Consider the following 23,439-nt stretch of genomic DNA (forward strand, 5'->3'; position numbering starts at 1 on the left):
CTATATAAATATCTGAGCTGATATCCATGTAGAAAATGTATACAGTGAGTATTATTCTCAGCCGCTTTCTATCTACCTAGAGGCATGAATGCCAAGAATACTTCAGATTACAGGATTTATTGATCCTAATGTAGCTGCCATATTCAATCAAAAAAGGAGTAAATAGGCATCTGTGGACTGATTCTTCTTTAAGGTATTCCTAGTAGCATGCACTGGTAACCATTGCATAATAATTACTTCCCAAATAAACAGCTGATTAAGACTGACATTTGTCACTCATGGTGAATATTACTGAACTCTTCAGGGGACATCACTGAAGTCAATGCGGACACTATACAATGTGATAAAGTCGTGAAGAACAGAACTGTATGGATATTTACTAAGTAACTGGTCTATTGAAAGATAAGCACTTGTTTTGGAAGATGAAATGCCTAGATAAGCATTAGACTTTTGAATTCCACTAAAGTGAAAAGCACCAGAGGGCTTTTTATGATCTCTTCCTTCTAACGGGAAATTTAGTAGCAACAGCTGACAGTGGCATTTGAAATTCTTGCTAATAAGCATTATATCCTGCGCTGAAATATATCTTTACAGCTACTTAGAACTGTCTCTGTTAGAAGTACTCCTAGAGTGAACTGCAGTATAATATACCATCTTAAATCTAACAAAGTTTTCTGTGATCTCTCCAGCCCCCCAAAAGCAAGAAGCATGCAAAGGCTAATTTGTATGACAGTGCCCGATACATAACTTAGAAGCTTGCCAAGGTTCATCCAGTAGAGTGCCCTTACGATAATCAGGAAATTATTTGAGAAGGTATGTACAATGTCACATTTCATTATTTATTGATGGCTAGCAACACTTTTAAAGAAATAACATGCCTTCCATTGTAATTGTATATTTACATTTCTCTTCACAGGAAAAGTCTGTATGTTTTAATTGTTCAGCTTGCCAGAAGATGAACCAAATCTGGCAGACAAGGTAATGCAATGACTAGGTCCCTACAAACTCCTTCTACCAACAGCATCTTGTAGGTTACTATCCTTACTCGTTGTCTTTCCAATCTTACTACTTCACAGTTTGAGTAGCAGTGACTGTTAATAGCTTGACCTATCCGAAGGTACAAGTGTGTTTCAGCAGAAAATTATATGCCAGAGAATATATCACCTGTTGCACTTCTTTCATAGCTTAATGAGCAGGCCTCACACGGTAAATGTCAATATCATTTTTGCATAGATTCTGCAAGGGTATTTGCATAGATCTGTTCTGGATAAATGGAAAACTCTGGAGCTGAAAGAAAGGTTGAATATTTTTCTCTCCAGTGAAAAAGAAACCAAAAGGTGGCATTATGAAAAAGAAAGAAGACATCACAAAGAAAGAGATATACAGTATATTTTACTGAACATGTTAAATTCAGTATTGATTACCCATAATGTGCCACGGTAGTTTCACAAGAAAGGAAATTCATTGTATGTGTAAAGCTCCATGTCAGCACAAAACTTCCTCTAATATGACAGTGACCTTCAACTGGTTGTAGTACTCTGCTAAAACGGTAGTGTTATGTAAAACCTGAACAGACAAAACTCTTGAGGTAACTTCAGAGGGAATTTCATGTAATAGAACATGTCCCTGATTTTTATGATTCTCTGGTACCTCTGAAGTATTATTATTGCATTTTACTGGAAACCAAAATTCATGTCAAAATGATAATCTCACTGTAAAATCAAGACAGTAAGGATTGGGAAGTGTCATCTGCATAATCATATGATCACATCATCACTTCTCTGTTTTCTTGAGGGGGAATACCTGTTTGATTGAACTAGCCGTATCAGTCCAAGGTTCAGAAGCTGTGCTAGTCCAAATGAGTCAAGTTTTGAATGGAGGGGCAGTGGAACCGGTTACTTGGAAGGCAAAATATGCGCACAGACGGAGTGCGCTGGAGAGGTACACAAGAGGCCATCGCAGTTCAGACTAGTACAGTTTCCCAGCAGGGAGCCCCATGTCTGGGTCATGCTCTGTACTGTTGAGATGATACTGAGATGTGAAACTGCAGGGTTTGGCTTTATGAAAGTAGAAGAGCTGTCGCTGTCTTCTGCAGGGTACTTCAGAGACAGATGCACAGAACTGTAGTACTGTGGTACATCCAGAGGATCCAGCTGTATTCCCATTGCCTTAACACTGGTGACATTAGAGGTAGGTGGTGGAAGATGCTGGTGCTTCACCTCTGGCGGTAGCATGAAACTACCACTGAAGTGATTTGTAGTTATATGCCTATGGACAGCACAAATTACAGGAGAGAGATATTTTAAACATGTTATATCTCCTCAAAATCTGAGTGTAACTCTATATGCTGAAGCTGAGTTGGTCCTGCAGCCAAAGGGTGCTCCTTGAGCTAACAAGCCTGTGAGGACTCCTTAAAGAAAAAGTCGTGGAAGATTTCTTTAATGCAGAATCCTACGGGTTGTCCTAGTAGCTAATGATACCCGCAGTCACTGCAGTTCCCACCAAGCTCTCCCTGACCTCACCAAGGGCTTTTTTTAGATAAAGTTAACGTGCAGGACTGAACACGCATTCCACTGGAAGCTGCCTTCTGAGTCCTCCTGCCAAGGTCCCTGTGGACCCATAGCAGATGTCAAGGAAGACACAGGCATTCAGCAGCATAATTCAACAGCCCGGGTAGGTTGCCTGAAAGTTACATTCACTTGCCTGAACCGAGAGATCCTAAGAATCGCCCTATGCTAGAAAACAGTCCCACCAGCTCCAAGTGAAAGAGAGCTGCCCCTGTGCCCTGCCGTAACCCAACGAGGTGGCCCGTTTTGCCTGCCTGCCAGCCAGCAGCATCGTCCTGGGAAAGAAATAATTAAATAGGAGAAGTTGCTGGATCAAACAACCATCAAAGCCCTCTCAGAGTCCCCGGTAATGAGACCTAAACCACAGCCTGTGTCCCCTGCCAAGCCCCTGCCCCAGCTGCAAGCTCACACGGCCAGGCCAAGAGTTTAGGTGAGCAGCACACAGGGCTTTGGATGACCTCTGCTGCAGAAAGAGCCAAGCGAGGAGACGGCTCCTCGAGCAGTGCTGCTCTGCGTAAGTTCAGCTGTGTCGCCTGTGCAGGTGGCAGCTGGAGCAAAATCTGATCAGCGCAAAGACAGTAGTTAGCTTTTTCACCATACTCCAGCCTCTGCAGGTCTTGTTCACAAAGGCAGCAAGGTGCAAGTTCTGTGCAAGGTTGAGAACAATTCCTAGCAAGTGCACACATTGCCTCAGGCTGCTCAGCTTGTGTGTGTTACACCGGATATCCATTTTATTCCATTAAAAGTTAATGCTTAGGTGCAACTAATAATTTTACAGCTGGCAATAGAAATAGGGACAGAAGAACTATAAATATTGTTTTCACATGGCATGTAATTTTTGCTTCGCTTCTTTCTTTCCCTTCAGTTCTCCTCCATAAAACTGTAATAATAATAATAATAATAATAATAATAAATGAAGAAGAAATAGTAAAATCAAATAATTTAAAAACAAATACACCAAAACAAACCAAAACCTTTCTAGTGACAGAAATACTTTCATACATGGCAAGATATGCAAATTTAATTTGCTTCATAGAAGGGGATGTTACTAGATAAGTGCTTCGCTATCTGACTGACAGTGTACCTTGACTAAATAGCTGTTTGAAGATATGAGGAGCTAGATGGAAGCAGTTGTCCTCAAGATGGCCTAAATACCTCATGCTGTGTTCATTAAGGACATCACTCAGAGTACTGTGTTAGGATTCGTGGGGTTCTTTGCTCAATTTGATCATCTTTAGAAGCTCACAAGATCACAGGCCAGACTCATCAAAGCAAGGGATAAAAGAGATTTTCCTTTGTACAGCTTGGATGTGGAGCTACTTTAAATTAAACAATATTTTAATAAATTTAGTTTTCATTTTGTTAATAGTTTTGCATTTAGTAGTGGATGAGTGGATGACTGCTAAAGCGAGTATGATATGAAAAGATAAGTACTTGTTTATATAGAATTTTCAGTGTTATACTGGAACTTTTGTGCTATTATCTGGTAGAAAATGCTATTAATTTGTGACTGTCTTAATATAATAGTGGGGTCTCTTAATACCGAGTTTTTTCCATACAAGATATAATTTGCATAAGATGATAGACTTCTGTTTGGACTTCTGAACTATAAAAGAAAATTATTAATTAGAGCTGGTTTTACGATTCTGTCATCTCAGTTTATGAGGACCTATGATTATTTAGACCAAAGGAACTAAAAGTGTGAAGGAAAATCATGACTGTCAAAGTTTTAATGGGGATATGGTACACAGAATGAAGTTTGGAGTTAGAGCATACTTGAGAAATGTCAGGACCCAATAAAACCTGGGAATGCCTGCACTGAAAAACAATCACTTCTTTTCTTGGAACCCATTATCTGGATGACATCTAGACTTTATTATAAAAGATGATTTACTCGCATGAGAGACAGCTTTTCTGTGAAAGTAAATTATAGCAGTTGAAAAATTTTTATTCGGCATTGATAGGCTATCTTTATATGTGGAATTGCTACAACAGTTTCCTTTGGGATTTGTAGTTTAGGTGTGTCCTTCTGCCATTTTCTCCAGAGACTGATTTGCCAGCAAAGCTATTTTTCTCTGTATTTATTTTTCCTTGGGCTGCAGCATGTTTTGGGATCTCCTAACAGTACATTACTAGAAATATTGTCACTGTCTGTGAAGGAGATTGGGGCGTAACTACTGATGCATGCTTTATAGTTAGGAAACATGCTGATTTTTCCCAATATGAATAGAAATTCTCAACACTGAAAATTCTACATAGAAAGATGTCTTATCCACGCCCTCCAAAAGTAATGTTTCGTTAAAAAGTTATCAGAAATAAAGATAACTTTATGGGGTTTTTTGGCAACCCTAGAAGTAACGTCAGGACTGATTCTTCTAAACTTGAAATGGAGAATCAAGTTATAGTATTCCTGTTACTTTTTAATTTTCTGTGCCTGTAAAGAATAATAAGGAAGTCATCTAAAGATTCCTTCAAAGTGCTTCTTACCACTGTATAATTATATATTTACTAGTTGATGACTATTCCTAAGTTTACTGGTGCTTAAATTACTGTCTGAGATGTCAGTAATGTTGATACCACATTAAAATCCCCTCTGAATGCTCGATTGACAGACAAATAATCTAGAAACTTTTCAGGCAAGTGCAACAAGTATCAAGAAGAAGCAATTGATTGTAAATGCTTTCAGACAAGTCATTACCACTGAAGATATTTGTGTATCAGTTGACATGACCTTTGAGACGAATGCTTACCCACATGCACCACTACTTCTGAACATGTGTAAATTATTCTATTACAACTACCAGTTAAGTGCATTTGTACACAGAAGTGTCTCTATAGAATAAATGTCTTTTAGCATTTTAAAGAGAAAATGGCAGGTTTCCTGTCCATCAGAGGAAAACGTTCTTGTTTGTCTAATTGAGATAGAGCATCACTGTGGAAGAAAGATGGTAGAGCAAGATATGACATTGCTTAAGACAGCTAAGTAGTAACTATGTCCACTTCTTTCTAGCAGCAATTCTTAATCCACAATGAGGACTGGGCATGTGAATGGCATCAGCACCTTCATTCAACACTTACACACTCAAAAGAACATATGAAAGGCCAAATTAGGATAAACTGAAGAGCCATCTGCTCTGGTAGCCGTTCTCTGGCAGAGATCACAGGTGGGTGTCTATAGAAGAGTGTGCGAAACAATATATTTAAGTATCTAGGAACCAAACCTTTTATTGGGGGCAGTAGGGTGGGTTGGAGGGGGTTGGGGGAGACAGAAAAGAAAACACACAATAAACGTCATCATCTATTTTGTCTTTTGGTAAATTAAAAGCAAGTGGAGACTTTCATTCTCTGGCAAGCACAATAGTTATGGTAAACATCATTGTTACAAGCTGCTCAGGCAACTGATGGTCTGAAATCAAAACCTCATTGTGGGGATGCTACTTTTTCAAGCTTAGAAAGAGTGAAGTTATTAAAAATACCATATTTATAATAAATGTCTTTATACTCATAATGTCTTTAATGGGAGGTCTCTTTCACCAGTCAAGCTATTTTCCCAAGTCCTTAGCTGACACTGTTGGTTCTGCATAAGCCTGAGAAACAATACATAATATCATAAAACCTGGGTTTTAGTACCCCAAAATCATTAATTCTGGCCTCTCCTGGGTATTTTCTTGCTTTTGTGTCTCTGTATCTTACCTTGAATATTAGTTTACCAAAAGGTTTTTTGCTTAATATGTGTATACAAGGCACACAGTTCACTGCACTCCTAAAGTTCATCAGTTTACTGTCAAATAAACTTTAATATTCAGCTTACTGCTCTTAGTATCTAGCTCTGGAATTAAGCACTGGTTTTATGGCTGCAACCTTTTAAAGGGGTAAATGTGCACTCCTATTCCCTTTCTCAAAATTTCTGTCATTTTTCTTTCTTGCATTACGCAGAATTGCCTTCTATAAAGAGTTTTGCTAGCATAACTTCCTTAGTGTCTGCAGTATTGCATAGCATGATAAGGCCTCATTTACATAGATGAAGTAAATTTCCCTTCTTTATTTGCTTTCAAAGCCAGTGGGAGCTATGTCCATATACCTGATGACATTATTTAGTTATTAGACATTAAGGAAAAGAGTTGTGGGAAAAGCAACAAATACAGTATGAAATTGGGGCTTCTCAGAGAATTCACAACAGCCATTTTCAGCAATTGAGAGATATTGGAGAGATTATTCTTCAGGGACCATGGACTATTTACAGCCGGAGCATAAAGGGAATAGGCAAAAACTACTCTGTTCACCTCAGCCTGTGCCTAGCCAGGGATTCCCATGTTTTCTTTGAATATCCATGTAATTCACCTGTATCCTTTTGCTGTTCACTCCACACCAAAGCTCAGCAGAAGGAGGCAGTTGAATGGCAGTACCACCCAGCAAAAGCTCAGAGCAAGTATTTGCTGCTGTGACCTGATGACAATGCAGCGTACAAACTTGTCAGGGAGGTTTTTTTAATGTATTTACCAAATACCTTTTACAGCTTCCAGAGATCCACAGAGGTATCGCAGTGAGGGTAGATTCTTCAGGCAGGTAAGGACAAAAGAATAGGGATCCCTTTTCTGGAAAGCTTAATTAAAGGCCCTGTTGTGTTACCCGTAGAATGAAAGCTTGGGGCTAACAGGCACCACAAATACTAGACCAGAGTCACTGCACCTCAGTCTCCCTCTGTGTCAGGTAAATCTCAGTCGGTTTTTCGGTCAAGTCTGGAGAAAACGCCAAGAGAGGAAAAGGAGTACAGAAAGCAGATCCTTGGCTTTCAGTTCCAGAACAGGATATGCAGGGCTGAATTTGAAAGGAGTGTGGTGGTGTGGTACCTGTGCGGTGGAATCTGGGTGGGCTGTGTCTCAGTCACTATCAGCCTGCTGGCTGCAGCATTAGTTTCTCTAAACCCCGTGCCTAACCCATGCCTTTTCCCAGTCACTCCTTCCCCATCTGAAAGGCACAGGTATGAAGAACACCTGAGTTCAAAGAAATAAAATGAAGGCGTATTGTGTGCTTGGGAGACATGCTTTACTGCCATTTGTTAATACTTTTGCCCGTTGTGTGGTACTGTCATCTAATGTCTTCCCCTTTGATAGTCAGAAAACACAATCTGGTGAAAACAGGGCATGCAATTTTTTATCTCAGGACCAATGCTGTCATTCCTCTTCAGCTTAAACAGAATTTTTAAGTTGAAGGGGCTGTGAATTTATGCTGTAATTGTATATGAATTGTTTCTTACTTAGATGTGAAATACAGGAACACAGTAGCTGTCTTCAACATGTGCTGCACCAAGCTTGACCAACGGTCAAAGCAGTGGTTTGAAGCAAAACAAAATGAGGTATTCTTCTGAGAACAGCAGCATGTGAATTCCAGTTTCTCACTACAGCTGAAGTGTAATTCAGTTTTCTGTTAAACCCATACAGCACCATCTATTTAGACAGAGCATCATGGATACCATCTAATGTTTCAACAAAGTGTTGAGTGAGTTTATCCATGCCCAGCTCACTCTTTGAGCTATGCTGCCTCTAGTCTATCTGTCTCATAAAGATTTTAATACAAAATGCTGACACAAAGAATTTCTTTGGAAGAGATTAATCAGGCATGAAAAGTACAGCAACAGTTATAGATGGATCTTTCTGTAGCTGCTGCGATTACACTAATTTTAATAGATGTTGAGTGTCTTCAAAGATCCCATCATTAGAAAGTCTAGATCTTAATTTGGTTTTTGCTCTTTTCCAAGTGAACTGTGAAGAAAGCCTGCAAGTTGTTAGTATAACGGAGACTGCTAGATGTTCCTCTAGGAAAGGAAGATCTTGTAACTTGAATGATCAGCAGAAAAGTATAAAAGCTAAAACACAGGTCAAAACATTTGAGGACAGGGCATAAGGGGAACCACACCCAGCACAGAACTACAGGTAGAGAGACCACCTGTGGTACAGGGAACTCTACAAAGAGAGATGATGGACAGGCAAAGTTGCAAAAAGTATTTTCTGCATGTTGTTACTTACAGAAAATGGTGCTTTGGAAATATAACTTCTACCATTACCTATGGTTCATCCTGCTAAGATGCTGAAACTTGTTTTTAACGCTAGATTACACAGGCAAAGGCCAAAAGGGGCGTAGACTAAATGTATTTCTGTGAGGAAGGACTATGCATTTGTGCCTTTTTCGTGACTGACTTTGGTGTCTCAAGCCTGGTGATCTCCAGGTGAAATTTTTCTGTATTCGGAACACTTATATGTGCTCTGCCCTGTATGGATTTTGTGTGTTTAGTAAGGTGTAAGTGAAAGCTGTAACCTGAGTTTGGGACTTTATCAAACTTCTCTTTTGCAGGCTGGCTATTTTGCTGAGTTTTGTAGAAGCTTAATTATCTTTGGAACTTTAACCTTATATCAAATTCTCAGACAACAAACAAACTGACATGCACATGAATAAAAATGTATTAGCATGATAGAATGTAAACTTTGTTTCTGGAGGAAACAAAGAATCAGCCTCATACGCTACAAATCCACTCACCGCAAAACATCCTTCTGGTCAATTAATTAGCACGTTTAATAACTTTATTCTTATTTTTGTTATGAAATCTTATTAATTAATTTTCTAATGGCCTGTTATTAATATGAATTCTATATAACAAATCATTCCTTCTCACGTAGTTTGAATTGTTTTGTGCTTTCTTTTGTGCTGCTCTCTTATTTAAATTATTGACAGATGTTCTTTGACCTACCTTCTGGTCTTCCTCCACAGCCTGAAGGCTTTAGGTTGTTGAGCCATACTCGGTAGCTCTGGAAACTGCAGTTGCTTTCACTTACGTCATGATGCTGCTTAAACAGTCCTGTTGCTGCAAGAGACCACTTTTATTGCCTGATGGGTCAAGTATTTAGATCATCACGGTTATGAAACCACATTGTATAATGACTCAACAAGTAGCTTATATTTTCTCTGACAGGACTGTAATATGTGGAATGCCAGTGTACGTTGTCCTCCTCATGAGTCTATTTATTTTGCTTCATAAAATATTGAAAAGCACAAAGGATTCTGCCAAAAGCAACTTTTCTCTTCTCCTAAGGGGTCCTCCTTGGATTTCTTATAAAGACTGTAGACAGACTGATTGAACTCAGTGGGTCAGACCCCAATAAACAGCAATGCAGTAGAGGAATGAATACTTATTTTTCCTCAAGGCATTTTAAGAACAAAAGACACCTTAAACACACAGTACTTAGTGCCTTGATTATCAAAGGCTTGTGATCAGAGAAAATATGATTATGTAGGCATGAAGTGAGGAAACCACCCGAGAAAAAGCTCACAGTATAAAAGATCTATTGAAACAACACTTTATGGACATTTGCTGCGTGCACTTATGGCACTACATCAATAAAATAATAACCTAGAAGGAGCTGTCTCCCATATTTGTTTGCAAGAAATATAGGAACAGTGTTCTAAAGAGACTTGTGTGTATAATAAAAGATAATGTGTGATGGCACACAATATATTGAACAGAAAGGTTGAAAATAAATCCCAATACTCTTATTTTACTTTTCGGCATTCCTCTGTACATTTCTGAATATTATTACAATGGGGTATCAAATTGTATTTATTTCTCTACAAGCCAGCTGTAGAGACTGGTAATGAAATGCATGTCTGCTTCTTTTCCCAAGTGTTCCTACAAACAGCAGGAGAAGGGTACGTGGGTATGCCTGATGCACTTTGCACTGAAGTACGCTGGGCTTCAGCACTATGACTGGGCCTCCTGGGTCTCTGCAAGGACATACGCCATAACAATAGAAAAGCTCAGGAGATGCTTAGGAGTAGAGTTTCTTTTCTTCTGCCTGATGATGTGGCCTGCCGGTCAAAGGCACTGCTGATAGGGCCAGCACTCTTATTTACATCTCTGTTTTCAGGGCAGGATTTGTGAATAGGGTTCTGCATGCAGCTGCATTTCTCTCTTGGTTTTATTATCTCGAGGTTAAAACTCACATCTGTTATTTCCATGTCGAGTAGGAACTACTGAAAGCTCCTAGTCTGTGTCATACATCAAGAGGGACAGGCTTCTGCTGTAGGGAAATCTGGAAGGCAGAATTATCTACTGCATCCTGGGGTCTCTTCTAAGTTCTCAGTGAAAACAGTATTTTTACATTACATGCACTGTCAGGATCTCCAAGAGACTGATTATCTTCTAAAGCGTGAGTTCCTTTTATCTTCTAAATACTTGTTTGGATATAGCAGTTGTGTGACAGAGAATAACATTGGCTTTACTGAAACGAATACAGACTTATAAAAATATTAAGAAGCCTGGACTCTCCTGCCTTCTCATGTTAAAAAGCTTCTAGGACTCCACACAGTGCTTTTCAAGGGATGTTCTTCTGACACACACACTCCTCACGTGTGGCAACTGACCTAAAAAATGAAAAACAAGTAGAACCCAGGTTATGAAGAGGTGCTGTGATTTCAAAAACACACCCTGCAGATCAGGGGCAGGTTGTACCTACAGCCACCTGCCCTATCCAGTGAGCATTCTGCCTTTCTTTGACTTGAGTTTGCAGTTTACTGATTCTGACATTGGGAATTTACTGCCTCACCTGCAAAAAACATCTGCTGGTGTGGATTTCTCCCATGCCGGACATAGGAGGCCAAGGTGCATACCAGATTCTGAAGGAAAAAACCCACCTTAAAATGGAAAGCATCCTGCTGCATATTGGATTAATGCGCTGTCAAGAACTATATGTGTCAGTACATCAAAACCAGAGAAAACAGAAACACAGTTTTAAAAAATCAGCTTGTGGTATTTTCTTTTTTCAGACTGTAGTGCAGGCCCCTCAGTCCCGGAGAGCTATTAGGCTGGTTTTCACTTTTCCTTTTTTGCTGGAAGATCAGTATGTGTGGACCTTCTTCCAGTGCAGGAAACCTAAAATGGGCTTCCAGCAAAGCAAAGTAGTGCTCTTACTTGATCGTGCAGGGAGTCACTGATGGAAAAAAGCAAGTCATCCAGTGCTCTGAAGTGTCACCACTGTTCGTTAGGACAGATTAGTCTGTCAACAAACTAGAAGTCGTGACACAGCTATAGGAAAACTACACCAGTTTCTGGAGGTGCCCAGATATGTAGATACCATGACAGCTCTAATTTTAAAGTCTGGGCTATTCTGTGTCTCCATCCCCTTGAATTTAAGAGTAATGGCACAAGAGAGAGAGTAGTACATTCCTTGCATGAGGCATCATCTGTCTGTATGAAGGATTCAAGACCCCCTTCTCAAAAGGGAACCGGGGTGGGAGTCTCGCAGTATGGGGATGATGACTGGTTGAATACTGCTTGGTCAGTCTCCAAAAACCTAAAAATATGCTAGCCAAACCTATATATGTTTCTGGAGTCATTATACCGATCTGGTTGACCTGCTGTTTCCCATCACTAACTCCTACAAACAACTTTATGTTCAGCCCAGTTACAGAGTCCCAAATTTCAGCCATTTTTTTGAAACCTCATTTGAAAATGAGATTTAAATTTTCTTTCAAAGGGCAGAAGCTATCTTTTATCACACTTAGCCTCACAGAAGACCAATTTATTTATTTTTTTCCCCCAAAAAATGGCAGTAATAATTAATAGCACATCTCTTCAGGCAGAAAACATGCATGGAAAATCTTTATGATAAACATTTAGAAGGTTATGGGTATGGTAAAATGGGAATATCACTGAAATATTTTCAGTTCTTACATAACCAGTGATATTGAGCACACCTTGCTATTGTATTTGTCTTTATATTTCTTCATATCCACAGGCTCATAAGATGTAATTCTTTAGTCATATAAATAGGTATATATAATACATATACATTTTGCGCATTCTACATTTTAAATATTACAAGCTCTTCCATAAGTTAACATACCTCTCTGCATACTAAAATAACTCTCTTTTTACCATACTTTTTCACAGGCACACAATTTTAAAGGTGACGTAGATGGAAATATTAATGTTAAACAACCTTTCAAGAAATCTTTTTTATCACTGGCAAAACAGAGGGTTTAAGCTTCACCCTAAACACCATTATTTACAACAACAGTAAAGAGAAGTAGCAGAGAAACCTCTGTAATGCCTTTCAATGATATGGTGTATAGTTTAACAACAGAATAATAATCTGGAACCAGGAAGTTTATTAGTAGACATAAAACTGTTGATTCCCTACTAAGGCTCATGCTAATGTATGTAAAGCATGACAAAATAAGCCATCCTGAAAAAATAAATATAGATTCTTCAGAAAGCACTTATTACTTACAGTTACCTATATCAAAAAATGTTGCCATTTCAAAATGAATGCATTGTCCTTCGACCTCTAGTAAATAATTACTGACTTTTGCACTCACAAGATTTGTTTTCTCTTTCAGTCTCTGCCTGCAAAGGTTGTTTTTGTTTTTTTTTCTCTTTCTTAATGATTAAACTTTAAATACTTTTAAATAATAGAGTGAAAAGGAAATAAACCTATGCTTATCTTTTCTAATGCAGAGTTAAGCGCTATATGTACCACCAGTGCCACTGAAATCAACAGAAAATTTGTGGAACAAGGAGATCAAGACCGATCCCTACCAGAGAAGGTAACAAAACTAGTCTTAGTAAAAAAATTTTTGGCAGAGCAGGAATACCCATCTGACTCTATGTTTTTCAGTCATCTTTATTTTTTTCCTAATATATTTTTCTTTATCATCAACCATTTAACCTCCAGAGTGTTGTCTGCTAATAATACTGTCACTTTTGACCTCATCTTACCCAGTTCAAGTATTTTTCTTACTTTCCATTACTACAAATGTTGGTTCAGGATATTCATCATATTGTCAAACCCCACTGAAATCCCACAATAAAAGATGTGGCTATACCTAGCTAACACCTTAATGGGGAATCAAAATGAATCAGAGCCAGATGCAGCGGCTAAACAGCCAAGTTTCAGTCTTTCCAATGTGCAAAGCAGATATGCCTATATAAAAATCAGACCCCTGTACACTTTGCTGCTCAGTGAGAGGTGCAGCTTTTCAGTCATTACTGAGATTTGTACATGTAATATCTTGATTGCAAGTTTAGAAATCACTTTTTAAAGTTAATGTTATATGGCGTGAAGAAATGTGTTTTAGCACAGGCATTGCAGTGAGGCAAACAGCTGATTTTGTAGGCAGCAGTTTGAAAGTACAGTATTGGCAGTTATAAAAATCTTGTTTTGACTTGTAAAGTGAGAAACTCGCTATGGACATCATTGAGGGAGAATAAATAGAGTAAACCAAGGTGTCATTTATAGACTGTCACTTCTCTGACCATAGCCAAACATTAAAAATGAGACTTCAGGATAAAAAGCCTCCAAAATACTACATGAAGTAAAGCATCTACAAAAGATTACAAGGAAGAATTGACATTATTAGAAGGATACGTGCTTTGATCAGTGTTAATGAACTGTACATGAAAGGTATGGATTTCAAAGAAATGATGGGAACCACAATGCTGGAGGAATGTAATAATGTGTCAGGCTTTTTGCCACATACACTCCTCACTTAGTAGAAAATGAATTATTTCTATGACTGGAAACTGTTATTTTAAGATTGTTATTTTTGAAGTGCTATTAATTATTCCTAATAAAGTTATTTTATGGTGGATACAAGCAAACAAACTGCTTCATTCTCTTTTTTGGTGTGTATATTGCTCTCTGAGCTCTGAAATCTGCAATACAGCTACAGTACAGCATCCCCAGAGTGCCAAGTCAAATGAGTCTTCCCATAAACTTGTACCAATTGATTAATCAGTTTTCTTAATAATCACTTGCTTCCACTCTGAATAAAACGTTCGGAAACAAGCAGTCTCAGAACACTGGATTAAATTTGCCTCTCTGAGGGCACAAAAGAGATGGTTCGTATTGCTGAGAAAGCATTTGCTCTGGAGAAAAAGTGGATGCTGATCTTGCTCTGTCCTACCTTATGTGTTTTCCAGTAAATGGCAAAATGTAAATATACTTGCAGCTCCTTGTCAAGAAATACTACACATGAAAGATATTACTGGACCTCAAAAAAAAAAAAACAAAACACCAAAACAAAAACCAACCCAACCACCTTCCTTTTCCGTTCATAGATCATACACACAAACTAATATTTACAGCAATTTTATTCAAAACCCTTGACGCATTTCCTTCAAATTTCTTGGCCTCTTACTTACTTCTCACTTACATGATCTTTCTCAGATATACCTCTCCTTAAACTGCAAGGCCATCCGTAGTGTTTGTCCTATCACTGACACAATTCTGAAGGTTTCATGCAAGTCTCAGGTCTTGTCATTGCCCTGATGGCCACCAAGCAATTTACCCGTGTGCTAACTCTGACTCTGTTTTTAGTCAGTACATGGTGTTACTGACCTTCAGACATGCCTCTGCAGCTTTGTAGAGCAGAAGCAGAAACATTTCCAGGGGCTGATGCCCTTATTCCAGAGTTCAGCACCACCAGTGTGAGCAAAATAAAAGCCTTCCATGAATTTGCTGCTAAGATGTTTCTCAAACATCTTCTGGCAAACCTTATGGCAAAAGCAAAAAAGGATTTTTTAACACTGAAACACAAAGCTTAATAAAACAACTGTTGTCTTTGAAGAGAGAGGCTGACAAATGGATCAGTGAAATATATAGTTATCATCCGTTTGCCTTTAAGGTGAGGTCTTCACACCTTTCAGGTAATAAACTTTACTAATTCTAGTCTGACATGAAAGCTGCTCTGATCTAACAGCACTTCCAGTAAAAGGGAAAATCCCATTGTCCCCTTCCTTTACTCTCTTTTTCTTCCTCTGCTGTTTTCAACTCTACCATTCTGTCTTCTTCCCTCAGTCTGGCTGGACTGCACAGCTAAGCCTCTGAGACAGCTCACCAAACCGTCAGAAACCTAACCCAGCTAAAAAAGTGAATCACTTCCATGTGAAGCTGATAAGGAAAGAAAAAGACTTGACTATATCAGTGCAAGAGATTTGCTTTCATTCTTCACACTTCTATTTATTTTCAAATATGTAATGTTAAAGCAATTCCTCTGTCATATTCACTTATGACTGTGATGATCAGCCATCTCACGTTATGATTTCTCCTTTTCTTCCAGAAATAGTTTAGAGCTCAACTGCTTCACATTCAACAAACCTTCAGGCCCCTCCATGGAAAGTTATCAGCTGCAGGATTCAGTCAAAACAAGGAACCAGAGGCTTGTGCTTTGTGAGAAAGCTTGAAGGTGGATAGCTTAACCATCACAGAAAAGCATATTGCAACAAAAAAGTTCTTTTCATGTTGTTCTTTTCTTCTTCCTTAGGGAGATCTCTGTAGCTATCAGATATTCTAGCTGAGTTTCAGTGTCCATGCTATTAAGCATATAATATGAAAGACCTTTAATTCATCCCGTCATTTTCAGTGAAACAGCCACTGAAAGCTGTTTATTTGCCCTCCTAGCCTGATTTTACAGGAAACAGGCACTTTATCACACAGCTTTTGAATAGAGGATTGTGATAGCAAAACCAAATACCAACAGACAGATGAAACAGAGGAACAGTATTTTATATTAATAAAAGCAGGAGGATGAGTTCCTGCTGATCATGTTTACTGCTTGTGTGCTACTTATTTGAATAAATTGTTTCCATGGAGGGCATCAAAGAGCACTGGAAATTCAGGCTCGGATTGCCAACCTTTTTTTAATGTTACATGCAGTATAATTCCTATGGTTGTCGCTACTAATTGCTTGGTGCTGGTCACTCAGACACATGAGCAATAAGAAAAAAAAAAACTATCGACACAATTCATCAGGTGTGTTAGTTTGGTAGAACAGTTTGTTTAATTATTGCTGTTATCAGTTAATTACAATGAGAAATCTTTAGACATAAAGGAGAAGGAAAACCTACAGTCTCATTTAATGGCTGATTACTGTTACTGTATAGAAAAGTACTACTGTTTTATCTCTATTTTTTCTCATAAACCCTTGTGTATTGGAGAGAGGAGAAAAATGAACCAAAATACTTCATAGGGCTCAGCTAACAGGAAGGAGTTTAAAATGTCATAGGCCACTTTTGAAAGAGCATGCCAAAATATAGCCACGGACATTCAAGGCTACTTCAAGAAAATGTGTTGTTTACCATTCTGTGGGTGTTGAGTCCATGCCAGGTTGTTTCTTCTTTTCAGGACTTTCAGCGGGTGACACTTGACCATTTACTCTGCATTCCCTGTGCAGAAAAGGAGTACCAGAAGTGCTCAGAGACCAGAGCTAGAACTTGTGGGACACCAGGACATGAACTGCACCATGGATGGTGCTTCCAGGTGAGAAGCACCTACAGCTACTGGGTAAATTGTTAAAGCTGCAAAAATTTTTTTTAAAAAATAATAAAATCACACCTTATCCATAAGCATTTTACTTCCTTGTTGCTGGAAAAAAGAGGTGTACTAAGGTCTCAAAGTAATTGACAAGAGGTAAGAACAAAGTCAGAAAGCGATCATTTTATTAGTGACATCTTTTTTTTCTTTGCCTTTTAATCTTGGCTGACAAGGTTGTTGAAAAATGGTACTTTCGGGTAGGATGTAAGTAGGCTGTAAGTAATTCTTTCAGCTCACTTCTTTGTTGAAGGAGCAAATCCACACAGTGAAATCGTTGGAAATGTAGTAAGTGTAATGTATTAAAGATGATCAGATTGTTATTATTTTTTAAAGGGACAGGTTAAAGAAAGTTACTCCTCTTCCCTCACCACTGTTAAATCATCAGTGACGTGGCCTCTGTCTCCTCCCGTCTCATTGCAGTATAACAGTGGCTAAACTACTAGGGCTATAGCAGAATGGGAAAAATTGAGAATATCCCAGATCCTGAAGAAGACCAGAGACAAAAGAACACTGAAGATTTGCACTCAGATAAAATGCCTGAATGCCCTAAAAGTACCATTCACAGGAAGAAATGCAAACTGATTGTTGAATAATGTCAGCAAGTTCCTATGCCAAAACAATATATGAAATCACGTTACTCATTCTGTATAGGAAGATAGTCCTCCTTTGTCCCTCCACTCCTAGACAGGTGCTAGTGGGAGCTGGCTGAAGTTCACATCGTGTTACTTTGCTCTTCACAGTTGAGGCAACTATTCTAAGCTAGTCATCTAGATTTCCTCTGCAGGCAGTGAAGGGGGAGCGGAACCTTTACTGCACAATTTATCCCATTTTAAATGTGTATCTAGAATGGGTCAGAGGAATAACAGAGGCGAACAATTAATCACTTCCAGATGGCCAAAGCTCAGAGAGAGATGCCCTTATGTGGTTCTCTTAACTGGATGACTAAATACAGGTTTTAGGCTTAAATGTAGCAGTATCTTATATGCTTTTTCAGCTTTGGTGTTTCTGCATCCCTCAGAATTATGAAGTATTTACTTAATCCTGGAGGCAGGAAATGTAACAGGAGGATAGACAGTTTGATCTGGTATTTTCACTTTTGATATGGGATGTGACTGGTATTGGATGGACTATCGCAGCAGAAAAGAAGAGCTTAGTACATAAAATGGGTGGAAAGTTCTGCACGTTATCATATGCACTCCCTTTAAATCCCAGGCAAATCACTGGAGACTGATTTTTCTGCTAGGAATTAGCCATAAAACATTCAGACATGAGTAGTAATTTCAATGTAATTGTCCCTTGATTGCTGGTGTTCCAACCGTTTTTTGATGCTGTTTTCCAGTGGTTCAGAATGAGGATATTTGCATTTTCTATTTTATTTGTTTTTAAATAAAACTGATTTGTTAAGTATAACTGCATTTAGAAAACTCAAACTTCAGAAAAAGCCAGATTTAAGATTGCCTTTGCCCAATTTTGAATTATCAACATAGAGATTTTCATAGGCTATTGCTTTATTTTTTTCACAGGCCAACTTTTTTAGTCTCAGCTGAATCTGTGACTCTGCTGCATTTTTGTAAATAAAAACTTTGCTATGACAAGATAAGCACGCAGAAAATGAGGAACATCTTTCCTCTCAAAAGTCTGGTTTAAGTGACTTGCTTTGAATCATAAGGTAATCTTGTGACAGATAATGATATAAAATACAATTTCTAAGTTGGCATTACATTGCCTTAACTGTAGGAATAAAGCCCATTGAAAACCAGATTGCTGTTTCAGTCTTGGTATAAAACTGAAATTATAAACTTGCATGATGAATTGCTGAGCGGCTGAGAACAAAAGATTTCAACTACATCAGAAGGAAAAAGTACTCTCTGAATTTATTATCCAAATCTTCCATAAAGTTAACGACCTTACAAGAAACATTTTTTGTCAAATAAACAATTTTTGTGCATAGCAATTCTACCCAATAATTTTAACAAGTTCAGTCTTTTAGTGCTCTCAAGTCCCACAGTTATTAATTTTATAGCTTCCAATATCTGAAAAAGTAAGATGAAGGTCTTGAATATAATATGATTAAGTTGACATCCACAACTATTTTCAGGGCATCAACCATCTTGTTCACTGCCTGAACATAAAAATGCAGGTTAGGCTAATACAATTAAAGACTTTATTATAATGCCTATAGAAAAGAACCCTGAGTTAAGATTAAACAGACAACTTTCTTTATGGTATTTCCCAATTTTGAGTGTGCTTTTTCAGTATTAGTATCTTAATGTAGTTTTTGTGTCCTGTGAAAAAGTAAAATAAATAACTGTTTAAAACTTCCTTTTCTACTTAAATGTAGTCATTAACACGTTACTTTCCTAACAGCCTGCTTTCTCCCTTCTCTCTGAAAGTAAAAAGCTGATGTATTAATGAGGAATTACCAGTAATACGATGACATGTGTAATTCTGTAATACCAAGAAATGATAGGCTTTTGTATTGACACTTTTAACTTTGTACCAATGGTCACAATTAATAATGAACATTTGTTGAACAAGATAAAAATCGATAAACTCGCTGACATATGGTAACCGCCTAAAAATGTGTTATAACTGATGTATGGCAATTGCATTGTTTGTTATTGATAAATCAATAAATAATATATCATCACAAATGTTCCTCTCAGTTCTCATTTGGATTAGATAATGAGCAATGTGATAGACAGAAAGAAATTTTAATTAGCTAGACTATTGAGAACAGTTGACTGACTTGGACTTGGTGGTTAACACTGACATTCAGCCACTGCTATACCACTACAAGCTAGAAGGTAAGGATTACATGGAAAACTGGAAATACCTCTGGTGCCAGCAATATATATAAGAGCAGCTCAAGAGAAAATTTAAGTTCAATTCTGAAATAAAAGTCATTAGTTGGTCAATACCCCTACTGATTTGAGTAAGATATTTTCTTGAATAATTTGTTTCTTGTCAATGTAAATACAGCAACTCCAGTTTTATCTCCAGAACTACATCGATCATATAGAGTAAAGGATAACATGTATAATCTTGACCACTCATATCACTGGTCTTGTTAATGGCAGCTACATTATTAAAAAAATATAGAGATACAGAAATAGGATAATTAAGCAGGCTACAAGATGTGGCTAAAGCTAACTTTTGCACAAATAAATTATTAATAATGAAGGAATAATAAATAAGAAAGTACAGGAATGTGAATGTTACTGCTCTGGTTTGTTTCTCAAGACTTGGAGTTGGATAACCCCAAAATATTCCAACAGTTTTAGCTATAAGCAAAGACCAGCATGCTTATTTCTATTTGTATCTTCTGTCAAATAAAGTTCTTTAAAAAAAAAATAAATCTAAAAGTAAATGTCTTACAGAGCTTCTTCGGCCTTCTGACCTACAGGGAGCCTTTTGAAAGTCTAGTTACCTGTTTTTCTCTAATTTCCTAATGTACCTCACCAGTGTCAGGGATGATGTACACAGGACAAATCGTTGCTTTAGGTATGGGGTTGCTTCAGCTCTGCATTTCCTGCTCATAGGTTTCCTAAATCTTACAGTTAAGATTTTTGTTTTAAACTTCAGAATGTTACAGCTTCTGAAAGAAAGGGACTATGGCTAGCAATTGACTTTAATGGGGCTTAAGCGTGTTTGAAAGGCTTTCTTGAGTAAGCTCAGGGACTTAGACTTCTTGCTACTTGAAAGCTCAGCAGGGTTTAACTCTTCTAGCCTTTCATTGTCACCTTATTTCTGTTAGAAATCCCAGCACTTCAGTGTAATTAATTGTGCAAATGAATACTATCAATGTAAAGATAGTGGTATCGGGCCAAAAGCAATGGCTGTATTTCATGCGCTCCCCAGAAGTGACTATCCACCACCACAAGAACAAAGAGAATGAGGTCAGAGAAAATCCCTCATTTCCACTTCAAATGAGAGCTAGCTATAAAGAACGACTTTAGCCTGCAGTTTCATTCCTACTTTTAAAATTGATCAAGGAGAGTTCTGTTAAAATACTGTACAATGATATTAGCAATATTAATAGGAAATAATTATGAAGAGAAATAATACCTTTTCTTAAACAGGTCCTGATATAAAGTACCAATACTGCTAATGTAAAAGCTTAGCCCTCTTGGTATTCAGTGCTACATTAAAAGAATTTTTATTAACTAATTCAAGAAAGAAGTATGATGAATGTCTCCTTCCAAATTCTATCCCTATCTTTCGTTACAGTAGTATCTGGTAATAGAAAGTGCTTCTGGCAATACTTATCTGCATATAATCCATAAAATTTTTAAGGTATAAAAAGGTCTGTATGGAGGACAGCTACTTGATCCATACTAAGGATATCATAACATTTTGCTGCTTCAATTTAAAATTAAACCTAACAGTTCTACTTCTTTTGATCTTATAATCAGGAACTTATAATATATATGTGGGACAAATTCTCAGCAGAGGAAATTGTCATAGCTCCATTGACTTCAACAACAATTTATGTAATCTGTCAATCTGACTCTGTATCTTTAATCCATCATTACAATCTCAGAAATTTGCCTCTCAGACTTCTCTTTATCACCTTTGACTCCTTTTTACAATTACATATAAAATAAACAATTTCATTTAGTTGACATTGTTTCTGTAACTGAAACCCCTACTTGTAAAGTTCCCATGTTCTTACAATTTTTTGACAAATAGGTTGTCAACACACGTATCATAATAGCATGCTAGTAGTACAAATGTATCTTTCCCTATTACTATTTACTTTCAGTCTATAGTAGTTTTCTCCAGCCCCAGTCAGGATCAAAGCTCTCTTGGCCTAGGTAACTATTCCTGGTCTAAAGAGCATACAGTTTAAGAAATGCAATGGGTGGAATGTTGCTTGTATGAATTACGAATTGCAGCATTAGCCATCTGCAGCCTGGTAACAAATAACTCCAGAAAACAAGTCTTGGCATAGACTTAAATTTCCTATGTTAAACAGAAAATCTGGGAGCTAGACAGGGTTGAGGCAGCATCGAAGAACAGATGCTTGCTGATAGTTGCCTATGGCTCTGATTCAGGAACATATTTAAACACAGAGATATGCTCAAAGGCTTTGCTGCATAGGGATGAATATAAAGCTGTGCTTAGAGCTAAACACTGGCTGAAGCGTCTTGCTAAATTGTGTATCTAAGAGCAGGATCTCTTCCACGGTCATGTTCTTTAGGACTGCTCTGGTGACTGGTGCTGGGATATCATCTGTTTTGATTATTTGTCCGTTATCTGTCAGGATGGGAAGCTTCATCAGAAAGGAGGTCAAAATGTTTTGATTTTTTGATACTGTGATTGTGTTATTATATTAAGCCAAGGTATACCATCTCTGATTCTGTCAGTTAAACTAGGATAGAAATCACCCTAGTCGTAAGACTAGCAAGCTATTTGTTTCTCTTTTCAAACTACCCTTCACCTGAGAAACAATTGTGCCAACTGCATCAGCTTCAGCAAATTCAAAAATTGAGCTGCACATCGGCACATCTGAAAACAGCACATTATTACAGTATTTTACATTCTTTATTATGTGCCAAAAGCGATTAGGTTGGTATTAGAATTATTAGTCAATATTAACAGAAATTTTAAATGGTTTATTGTGCAGTGGTTCTCTTGAACACTGAGTAGGAACACAGCCTGAAGCTATCTCACATAACTTTACTAACCCTTTCAGACCTGGTCTGAGGGTACGTGAAGCTGAATATCTGCTATTGCAGTAGTTTTCACGGAGTTCGAACTACATGTCAGTCACTCTTTACTGGTTTTCTCATCAGTTCTTCTTACTGACGTGAGAAGAGTCATATTTTAGAAGATTCAATTACCAAGTTGCCATGATATATTTCAGGAAAATTTTATTTCATTGTCAACTGCAAATTATTTGAGGTGCTTTTCTCATATACTTTTGGAGTAATAATTCAATATCACCCAGGGACAGAGAAATAGTAGAATACATGCAAAACCATAGGAATGTTAAAAACGAGAAATCTTCTTTCTGAGAAATTTTTTGCTATCTGCTTAAGTGATGTTCTTATGAATCCCCTATCATTCAAAGTGTATTTTTATATGAATGAGAGAAAAGAGACGCATTTGAGAGCATATAGAGATGGCATTTTTATACATGCCTTAAAATCCTAGGAATCTCCATTTCAGCCTCTCCCACTAACGATGTCTTGGCCGATAAACATAATTTCAGGTAACCTCTGTAAACAGCTCACCTTCCATACCTGAGTATTTCTATTATTGTCAGCTTTAGCAACTGTTCTAAAAGTCTAAATTCTCCTTTGTGATGGGTAGCAAAACTTTTCCTTCCAGGCTTAGAACCTTGAACACTGGGCTGGGGCAGCCTAAAGACGTGAAATTTTAAATTCCCTCGCCTTCTGGGGATCTAGGAAAATCTGTCTGGTAGAAGGAGTTGTTAATTGTTAGAGCCAGAAAGATACCTGACGCTCATCAAGCAGTCAGATCCAGATGCTTCCTATACA

The 23,439-nt window shown here is 37.8% G+C and overlaps 1 long non-coding RNA gene across 1 annotated transcript in view; it reads left to right on the top strand.

Annotated features, from left to right (window-relative positions):
• Window positions 1–19,255, top strand: part of LOC114016601 (uncharacterized) — a 59,206-nt gene extending 39,951 nt beyond the window's left edge. The window contains exons 9-16 of the long non-coding RNA XR_008730649.1: window positions 690–813; window positions 917–978; window positions 5,578–5,731; window positions 10,587–10,768; window positions 13,078–13,166; window positions 15,681–15,806; window positions 16,745–16,879; window positions 17,354–19,255. This is a non-coding gene — a long non-coding RNA (uncharacterized LOC114016601). The remainder of the gene's footprint in view (window positions 1–689; window positions 814–916; window positions 979–5,577; window positions 5,732–10,586; window positions 10,769–13,077; window positions 13,167–15,680; window positions 15,807–16,744; window positions 16,880–17,353) is intronic.
• Window positions 19,256–23,439: the final 4,184 nt, after the last annotated feature.

This window comes from Falco cherrug, chromosome 1 (genome assembly GCF_023634085.1).
Source record: "Falco cherrug isolate bFalChe1 chromosome 1, bFalChe1.pri, whole genome shotgun sequence".
In the NCBI taxonomy this organism is placed as follows: domain Eukaryota; kingdom Metazoa; phylum Chordata; class Aves; order Falconiformes; family Falconidae; genus Falco; species Falco cherrug.